The following is a 10671-nucleotide window of genomic DNA, read 5'->3' on the forward strand; positions in this document are numbered from 1 at the left end:
GTGTGTGTGTGTGCCTGCGCGTGTGTGTGTGCCTGCGCGTGTGTGTGCGTGTGGTTATGTGTGTCAAGGTGCATAGCCTAGTTGTAAGAGTGTTGTTCTCAGGATCGCGAGGTTATTCAGCAAAACGCTACATTTCACGTTGTTCTTTTGAGTTACTTCTATTTACTCGTATGAAAGCAATTACGGGAATTGGAAAATAAATCTCGACAATTGTCGAAAGCTGATACACCGCCCATGATATGAAACCGAGTTTTGGAGCGGTTGTCTCGGTTGCTTTATCAACTTGACAATTTATACTCTCAATGGAGATGATACAGAACAATGAAGTAATGCTATAGTTACTGCCGTTGCATGGAAATATCCGTGTACGTACCAATAGATAAAATAAAAACTACGATTACTATAACAACAACAATAATAATAATAATAATAATAATAATACAGTCATCCTCTAGCACAAGAATGTTTTATCTAGAATAGAACTCTAAATTTGATATAGCAGCTGAAGTAAAAGGATACATATCAAATCAAACGATGAAAAAGGATAAGAAAAATTAAAATAAAAGAAAATAACAAATATAATCAAGAGAAGAACAAAATAAATACAGTGTGATATATCCTTTGTGAAAATAACATGATTCCCAGTTACAGATGAAAAAAATGGTACTATCTATTATATACTCGATTCTTAAACTGAATGAAAACCCAGCGACGACTGATTTATTGCTTTATAAGCTGAATATAACACGAAAATAATATTCACTGCTGCTTCATCACCATTTAAATGAATACATAAGCCAGGTAGCAAACATATACATTAAATAGGCTGCACCATACAAATTACAACAGATTTATGTGATAGATAACAAGGTTCTCGTTCTCAATACTGTCATCTATGAGCAGCTGAATAATCTGATAGGAAATAGCTTGGCGAACGGTATCGTATGATTTAGCGTCCCCTACAAAAAAAATAGAATAGCTAAAATATCACATAAAACAGAAATTAGAATTTTGAATGAGCAGGTAGACTTTACATATGAAAAAATAGAAGCAGAATATTAATTTATTTCTTGGGTATTCGAATAAAAAGAATAACATTACATATATTTCAAAGAGAATTGTGAAATGAATGTGTATAATATAATTTATATAATATATAACTTTCAAGTTCGCTTTCTATCCTGCGCCAAAGAAAATTTTAGAGAGTTGATTTGCTTCTTGCAAGAGGTTGTATGATCACGATTAATGATAACTAATCAATGAACATTATTGGTTGTTGCAAATGTATGATACGAAACTTTGTTTAATGTTCAGTCCTTACTTATTTCGAATGACAGCTTATAGACCTGTATTTTGGTGTCGGGTTTAATGCCCTTTTCGTTCTTTGTAGCTCACGGCACCTTGGAGCAAACAGCCTTGGAACGAACAAATTGGAGATCGTCATGTTAAAATGGTATAAGAAACTTTGTTTCAACCAGCATTAACAGGCTTAGGGGTGCAAGGCAAAGGAGAAAAAGGGGTGAAAATATACTGCCTGCACTGACCTATATTCCTGATACTTGCAACATCTGCGGACTTCTTTGAAATCGTTGGTGTGACTCAAAGGTTACATTCGATATAAGCATTATTACTGACAAAGGTTGTCGGATCCTCATATCGTATGAGTCCATCATATATACGAGGGGGTGCTGAAATTTTCCTGGCTTTAAAGGGCACGAAATGCCTGGTTTGAGGCACAACCTTCCGAGTTCTTTCACAGGGCTTAGAAAAACTGAAGGGCCGCTGCAATAAGTGTTAGAATCTTAGAGAGGAATATATTGAATAAAATCATAATTAACTGATCCTCTTGTATTTTCTTTTCAGCAGTCCCTCGTATGCATATATTTATATGTTACTCATTTACTTCTTTCATTTAATATACACAGCAGTCATACATGCTAGATCACAATCTAGAACAAAATACGAAAAAATACCAAAAAAGTTTATCAAATCGACCTCAATACTTATTTCAGGCTGGAAATATCTTAGTTCATATTTACAGTTGGCGATAGAAAATTTCAAAGAACATACACGGTCATACACATATATATGAATACATGATGCAGTTTACTTCAACTGAATTCTATTTACAAAGTATTGGATAAACTGATGTTACAGAAAAATATACTTTCGCAATGTGTCCGGCTAGGGGTGGATCGAACCCGGTCTTACGTCTTTGTGAAGCCACTTTCTTAAATACTGTCATGTCTGTTGCTATCTACTAAACATATTCCATTGTTATTTTTAAACTATCTAATGTAAAATTTGAGATTTCTTGCACTGTTCACAATTTGTGATATGGTTTCATCTGACATTCGTAGAACAGAATGTGCAAATCATTTAGAAGATTAGAGAAAAAGAAGAATGGTTGATTTTAAAATAATGATAAATCGTATACAATTTAAAATTGATATTTTAATAGATAGTTACTAATTTTTCTAATTCATATGTAACATCAGAATCTCATTAACCTTTTGAAAAGACATTTCTCTTTCATTTGAATAATTAATAAAGCGATTAATAATTAATTCTGTAAAACTTAATTCTGTAAAAATAAATACTCAAAATTAAATTGATTTACTAAGAATTTATCAGTAAACGACTGATGTTCTTATGTGCCTTCTATTGGTTAATAGGACTAAGAAATGGAATCGTGTTACTGTTGTTGTTAACCCCAAGTCTGATGAAAGATGTTCCAGCCGTAACAGTTTCATCTTTTCATGGCTTTACGGTAATGTAAAATGACATTATCATTAGCCAATGAGTCCTTCCCTAATATTCGTTTTATTTTCCTTGTGAATTAGCAAAATAAGGGCAACACGTAACCCTTTTCAGTGATTCCAAGACTGGCAGGAAAGGTGGTAGAAGTTATCGTCAGACCGGAGATCTGCCCTAAATGCTTGAATCTATCATAATCAGCAGAATTCTTGCTCGCATCTCGAGTGCTTAAAAGTTTCACTTTCTCTTTAAATCATTAGAGGGACTTACATACGAAATGTTAAATGATGTAACGTGTCCGAGAGACATTCCACTCCATGTCAAGTTTAGCATCATTTTCAAGATTACGCGAGATGAACCTATGCATAACCATTTTTAGTTATGCTGAGTGCTTCTTTTCTATTCTAATGGTATACGATAGTAGTGGAGTTGTACGAACGTAAGTAATTTTTTAGGGGTTTGCTACCATTCCTTAGTACTCTAGGATTAGGTTGATGTAATTGCTTTCTGCTTCCCTTGTTTAGCAGATACTGATGATATCATACAACATTCGGAGAATGAATGGGCTAATTTTAAAATTCTTCTTCAGAATTTGTTTCTGAGATACAACCTGTCAATATTCCTATATCTCTGCAATCTTCCAACTGATATCATAAATTTGTGTGCGTTTATATATGTGTATGTGTTTTTATATGTGAACGCTCATACTACTGTTTACTTTTACATATTTATACATTTGTTTCCCGATATCTTGGCTATAAATTCAAAACGTTCTAAAAGGTTTGTGAATTATCACTCGCGTGCATAGATTCAATTGAATTACTAACTGCACTAAACATTGATTCAACAAGGTTTAAACTAGTTTTCACGTAATGCTTACATGCAAAAGCAGCCAAATAAACCTTTTCTTACCCCCTACAGTTTTCTTTTTATTTTTTGCCTTTTTTTTTTTTTTGCTTGTGAGGAGATAAATAACAGAGTAACATTAGTGAAAAGTAACATTAATAAAAAAGTAAAGAATACAACTTCCATTATCTGCATTCGAGAAAAAAGCGGGGGGGATAATGGTGAGGAGCTGATAGCAGCAGAGTGCTGGACAAAATGGTTTACATTATATAAAATGACCTCTGGTAGTGATCGGGAAGAATGGTAAAAGTGTTGGGTAAAAATCTTAACCTGATTTCGTCCGACTCATTATTTTCTGAGTTCAAATTCCACCGAGGTCGATTTTGGCTTTCTGTTCTTAACAGGGTTGCTAAAATAAGTACGGGTCAAGTACTGGGATCACTGTAATTGATTTTCCCAACTACTGTCAAAATAGCTGTCTCGTGCCAAAATTGGAAATAATTGTTTATAATATCTCACCATGTCTCTATTCAAATATCACGATAACCCAAATTTTCTCATGTTGCCCTGTTATGATTCTATTCACATCAAGGATCCTTTAAAAGAATCGAACTCAGTATTTAAGTGGTATTTTATTTTATTGAATCCCAGAGGATTAAAATAGAAACGGACCTCAGCGGGGTTTGAACTCATCATAAAGAGACGTAAGTAAATATTGCTTTCACATTTTGGCATAAGACAAGCAATTCTGAGGGAGGGGGTAAGTCGATTTCATCAACCCCAGTGCTCAACTGGTTCTTACTTTATCGACTCAGAAAGGACGAAAAGTAAAGTCGACCTCGGCGGAATTTGAACTTAAAACGTGAAGAGGACAATGTGCCGCTATGCATTTTGCCGGTATGCTAAGGATTCGGCCAGCTCACCGCCTTACTTCTACTAAATATTGGTTTCAAACTTTCGCACAATGCCAGCAATTTAGGGGAGGAAGTAAGTCGATTACATTGCCTCAAGTGCTCAACTGCTACTTGTTTTATCGACCTCGAAAGGCTGAAAGGCAAAGTCGACCTTGACGGAATTTGAACTTAGTAGCGACGGACGAAATGCCACTGAGCATTTTTCCCGGCATGCTAGCCATTCTGCCAGCTCGCCGGCTTACTTCTGCTAAATATTGCAAACATTTTACTAAATAATCCCTTGTCTCTGCCAATGGATTGAATCGGGTATAATCCTCCTCTGTATATACTATTTCTTGTTCCCATGTAGTGTATCCTTATTTGTAGCCGAAATCAACGGTTCCCAAACTGATGGAAAGCGTCCACAAAGAAAGTTGTGGGGTACTGAAGCCGTATTCAAAATTTTTAAAAGGAAAGCTATAGTTAGATACATTAAAACCTGAAACTGAGAAAACAATTGTGTCGCTAATTAATGATATCGGATTGGGAATAGACATGCATTTCAAAACTTGGGATCCATGATACTGAAAATGTTGTGGGATCCATGATAGTGAAAATGAAAATGTGGATGGTGGAGTTACTATAGAAAATTATCGATGGTTCAGATGAGCGTTTTCGGTGCCAAAGTGAGTTCAACACCGGGTATGACGATTAACATTTAGAGCGCCGATTCACTAGCTTTGGACTCATGAAATTAACGCGCAAAGAGCAGAAAATTTCACTAACGTGTGTGGGCACTTTCCTATTATCGACATTCAATTTTATTTTTATTTACAAATGCATTGGTAACTAAAATATCACATTGGTGAAACCAGTGTAATAGTTGAGCAACAGACTTTTGGTATAGCTATTCCTACCTCATGGAGAAAAGTGTTCAGAATTAAATGACAAAAAAATGTAAAGAATTAAATGTTTTGCATAAAACATTTTTTCACTCACCCAATTCCTTGCCTTTTTCCTTCCTCATAAAATAGTGATAGCTATTCTGAAAGTCCTCCAATCAACTGTTACATCCGTCAGACGAATGTAATAGTTTATTCACTAATCCTTTAGTAAATAACAAAAAAAAAAGATTGACTACCGATATTAGGAACATTTTCCATGTATATCCGTAAAGGCAATTTCTACGTCGAGTCCGCATGAAATAAGGAGGCACGGCAGAACGTTTGAATTACTAGTACAAACTATAGAGAGAGAAGAAGAAGAAGAAGAAGTGCTGAACCAACCCTATTGCTGAACCGGTATTTGAATTAGCTACTTCAAATACCGGCCCCAGTGTCAGACCGTCAATCAAGAGTTCTACTGCAACGTTTTCAAGCGTCTGAGGGTGGACACTGAGCGAAAGCGACCATATCTGTGGAGCCGAAGAATTGGATACGTCACGACGAAATGCACCCTGTCACGACGAAATGCACCCTGTCACGATGAAATGCACCCTGTCACCGAGCTCTCCTCACTCGTGAGTTTCTCGCCAAAAACATGGTAGTGCTTCCGCACCCACTTTATTCGTGAGATGTAGCACCTGCGGACTTCCATCTCTTCTCCAAGGCGTCAATGCTTCTCAAAGGTCGCCGTTTTAACATCGTAGTCGGCATCCAGAGAAAATCGCAGGTGTTCGACTCACTTGGAGAAAACGACTACCAGGCCAGATTCCAAAAGAGGCAGGAACGCTGGGACCGGTGTATTGCTGCGCAAAGTCACTATTTCGAAGGAGACGAAGTTAAAACTTTTTCATTAAGCATAACACGTCCTCAGACATTTTGATACCACCTCGTATCCTATTTGAGGAGCTAACTGACAGAACCGTTAGCACGCCGGATAAACAGTTTAGCAGTATTTCGATCGTCTGCATGGAAGTTGACTTTACCTTTCGTCGGTTCGGAGTCGATAAAATAAGTACCAGTTGAACACCGTGGTCGATGATAACGTCTTACTCCCACCTCGTAATTTCTGGCCTTGTGCCAAAATTCGAAACCAATAGAGTTATTCTATGTACCTTATTATTATTTTTTTTTGTGAAAACGGTGTAGTTCCTTCATTTGCCTCTTCTTTCTTTTTCAATATTCACCAGTTTCTCTTGACTGATATGTTTGTCACAACCATCTTGTAATTGTTTTAGGTATTACTATTTAACGTCTTTTTTCTTATATTTTCATATCCCACATGTATTGTGTTTTAATCCTATTCGAAATTGAGAATCTTCTTTCACATGTTACATTTTAAGCTCGAAACAATAACCTCGATTCCAACTTAGAATATCTTTAATCAAGACATACCAACACTGACAATCACATCTTTCAAATTTCTTATTGCTTAGTCAAAAGAAAGTAAAGGCAACGCTCAATAAACCTTTACTTTTTGGGGGGGGTGGGGGCTTCTGAGAAAGGTGGGGAAAAAAAGGATGTTATCTCGAAACTGAAACTTTACTTGAATAAATGCAACAGTAAACTCCACTAAAGGCAATCGGGTGTGATTTGAGGGAATTTGGCTTCTATTTCTAACAGTCTCAACTACCAAATAGACGCCCTTTCATTATATGAAAATCCTTCTTTCAGTTATAGAAAGGAAGTGTAGTATGGACATGGAGTCAATAGTAACCATGATCACGTCTTGGAAGCGAAATTGAGCACACTATTGACTTTAAATATTCAGGTTCTAAAAAGATTTTCGTATCTTATAATTCCTCTGTAGAATGGATAAGCTATGGTTTTGAAGGTCATCATCTTGCATTCTATTTGTGGAGAATTTTCTAGCAAGTCGCATTATATCTTTGAGGTGTCACTTGTTTATAATTTTCAACTATTCATTATATGGGAAGAACAAAATACTTCAATATTCGAGTCGTTATCAAAACATATTAAAGGTTTTTGAATTTAGATATTATTTCTCGTTCAGCAAATTAGATATATTCTCCCATAAAATATACTTCTATAATTATATACTTCTTAAATTATACTTCCATTATATATTTAATTGAATAGGATCAAGTTCGCTGGTGGGAAAGAAGCCAGTTTGAAATATTTTTAAATTTACTCCTTCAGCTATATATCAAATTATCGATATTGCTGGTAATGATTTACAATTGACAAAGGTTCTGCAATTGAGATGTTCGAGAAAAATTACATGATATTATTTATTGCAAGAGGAAAGAACATAAAAAAGAAGGGTAAAATACAACTACGTTTAGAAATATTCACGTAATATTTCATTGCAGAAATGCTAATAATCGGTATTTCATTGGCTCATGGCAACCTAACTTTGATACAATAAGGGTAAAACTGTAATAGAAATCATGCTAATTTTTTAAAGTACTTTTATTATGTTATCTCTTCTAAAGATTACCGAGACCTGCTTATCGTGTCTAATAACATTATGAAGAGTCACGTCATTTTAAAGTTTTCAGATTGGGCCTAAACAGATGAGATTTGTCGTTGTTGCTGTTGTATTGATGGTATAGTTATTGGTGCGGCTGTTGTCGTTATATTTTTGTTGTTACTATATAGCTTTGCTTCAAGTTAAGATTAACTACAACATATGAAATTTTCGGAATATGCTGAATAAGCTTTAGAAGTATAACTTACTGCTTCATGATATCCGACACAAAATACACGTCTAAACCAGTTTGAGCAGAGATAACAAAATTACTTTAAAACACTTGAACTAATTGGACTTTTGTTCTTTAACAATGGGTTCAATATTGATTGAACAGACCTCAGATCAATAACGTTCCATCCGTGATTATTTTACAATTCTATTTCCAATACAATGTAACTACGACTATACTTGTCCAATGATTTCTTCTTTTCTAAGACGGCCTGTAATCTGAAGGCGGTTTGAGTGCTATTTCTAGTATTTCGAACTACTTACGTAGAGGCTCTCACGTTGGCTTAAATCTCGAATCAGTCAATGCTTTGGAACTAGATATTGCATACACACATACTCATAGACACACACACACACACACACACACACACACACACACACACACACACACACACACACACACACACATATGTATGTATATGACTTGCTAACGTGTTTTAAATCTGTAAAATGCAGTGAGCCATCAATTGGAGATTGAGTATATGAATCAATAAAACAACAACTGCACATAGACCAATAATAGATATTGCTTTTTATCAGAAATACTTGTTTAGCCATTCCTTTTTCTTGCGCTTTAGGACTCATGACGTCGGTTACTCGTTTTGTACTTGAAATAAATTTGGGCATAGTGATGAAATTTACCATTCCTGATTATGATTACAGCAGATGTTTCTGTAGCTAAATCATGCATGCAGAGAAATACCGGAAAACTATCGATAGAAACATTGCTACAGTATTCTGCCGAGTATTGAGGTATTATCCATGATCAGGAAAAAATTCATCTTCATCCAGTTAATGACAATGCTTTAGAGTCTGACTTGAGGTTGTCCATTGTACGTGACATTGCTGCATCTTATAACAGTTCAGTTTATATCTTCACGTCACGTTACAAGCGAGAAAATATTGCAATGAAAAAGAGTTCCAGTGATCGCGCGACTGGCTCAAAGTAGCAGTGAAATCTCCTTCAAACTTCACTCATCTTGAAAATGTTTGAATATACAGACTAACCCATTCCTTGTGATAATGTTCCAAGAAGGAAGCCAGAATTCTTACACATAGGATGCTTGACTGTACAAGAATAACGTTCGTCGAAGGCGCAGGCTTGGTTGTGTGGTTAAAAAGCTTTCGTCCCAATCATATGATCTTGGGTTTAGTCTCACTACATCGCACCTTGGGCAAGCGTCTTTTATTATAGCCCTAGGCCAACCAAAACCTTGGGAGTGAGTTTGGTAGACGGAAACTAAAAGCCTACCATATACGTGTGTAAGTGTGCCTTATTGTTTGTGCTGTATTTGTTCTCTCTGCCACACCACCAACGTTTGATAACCCGTGTTAGTTCGTTTACGTCAACGTAGCTTAACGCTTCAGTAAAAGAAAAAAAATGATAGAATACGTTCCAGAGTGAAAAATAAGTACTGCGGTCGGTTTATTTGACTAAACCCTTGAAGGCAGTGTCACAGCATGGCCGCAGTCCAGTCACTGAAACAAAATATAAGATTAAAAGATAAAAGATAGAAGCGACAAAACCAAACAATTTGATGAACAGTACAAATATCGATAGTCTAAATAACTAGAGAAAAATTGAAATAAGGTTCATCATAAATTTCGAGTCAACATTATTTTGAAAAATAAATTAACAGGAGAACTTGATACACAAACATTTTATTTGCTTGGCAGATTATTTTTTAAATACTTAAGGGAACAGTATTTGTAATAAAACCCCGTAAATCCACCATCTAACGAAACGGTAAGCTTTATTGATAAAACAATTTTAATTATACGGTAGCAATTTGCTCTGTGAAATCAACGGTTGCAAGCAAAATTACTTTTATTTCATTACTTTCTTAAATCTATATTTTTCACTAATGTTTTCTCGGTTTTAATGCGTCTTTTAAACAGCGAAACGCAAGCCGCTAATTGGTATTTGCATATAAAGAAAAATACCTTTATGAAATATTCTATTTTCCCTAACAAAATCTTGAATATTTCAACTGAAATTTTTCAACGTAAGATCACACACACAGACACACACACACAGACACACACACACATACATCGTACTTTGTGGTACTCACGATTCACTGTGTTATAAGATACTTTGAAGATTATCATGCATTTTCCAAGAAGCTAGTTGAGAATCGCAGGACAGTTCATGAGAAGAGCAACAAACCACCGAGTAGGTGACTATTTTTTTGCCATCTCGCTCAACGACAAGCAGAAGAATTCGATGGTGTTGCATGCTAATTTTGTCTTACAATAGTTATTTAGGCATTTAGTATGTGCCTGCCAGTCACTTGCCGGTCTTATGGATGGGGCTTTGACGAGAATTTTTTTCCTAGAATTACATTTACAAAGATCAAGGTGCCTCTTCCGCTATGTTTCATCTACAAAGCCACAAAATACAATATATGCATACTTGGCCACACACACACACACACATAGATACGTACATGCATATATACATGTATACACACTCACACACACACACACACACACACACACACACACACAC

The sequence above is a fragment of the Octopus bimaculoides genome, chromosome 18 (assembly GCF_001194135.2).
Source record: "Octopus bimaculoides isolate UCB-OBI-ISO-001 chromosome 18, ASM119413v2, whole genome shotgun sequence".
Taxonomy (NCBI): domain Eukaryota; kingdom Metazoa; phylum Mollusca; class Cephalopoda; order Octopoda; family Octopodidae; genus Octopus; species Octopus bimaculoides.